The sequence below is a fragment of the Odontomachus brunneus genome, unplaced genomic scaffold (genome assembly GCF_010583005.1).
Source record: "Odontomachus brunneus isolate Ranch 3 - 2012 unplaced genomic scaffold, Obru_v1 Obru_scaffold_214, whole genome shotgun sequence".
NCBI lineage: Eukaryota > Metazoa > Arthropoda > Insecta > Hymenoptera > Formicidae > Odontomachus > Odontomachus brunneus.
The window spans coordinates 151,291-151,920 of record NW_022639664.1 but is presented as its reverse complement, the minus strand read 5'-3'; positions in this window follow the sequence as shown (position 1 = coordinate 151,920).

Here is a 630-nt window from a genome sequence, read left to right as displayed (position 1 = left end):
TATTGCCTTCTCTACAAATGCGCGCGCTTTTATATGTCGCTTTGTCGCTGAGAATCGTTCTCCGATTGGTCCATGGAGTTATGGCGAGGGAAGAGATTCATTCCTTTGCATGATGTCACCGCGTCGGTGTCCTGAGTGGTGTTTGGGTTTCAGTTTTCATGCTCCTGTTTATGTTGGCTTATCGCACTGAGCGATAGCGGTTTCTTTGGGTCGATCCGTTGATTTCGAGACTCTCCAGCAGCACGCAGCATTTGGTATTTTAATTATAATGTTTTAACGCTCGCAAATATGCATATGCGCACGTACTTACATCTAGTAACGTAGGGATAAAATATCTAGTGATGTCTGAAATCAGACAAGTCGGCCTCCCGGTCTATAATAATATATTGTTAATGTTCTAAAATAGATCCGGACGTTACAGTCGCATGGTCAGTGTGCCCACTAGGGGTTTTCGAACGAACTGAGTGTGACAAAATACACACGGGTGATGTTTTTGAACGCACCCCAGATAAGGAATCAGAACGCACTCTTAAGGCTCGTCTACAATTTCTATAAGAATATGGCTGTAATGGTTCCCGCATACAGGACGCGGTAATGCTTGCCGCGCGGCGAAAGTTTGCATGACAGCCT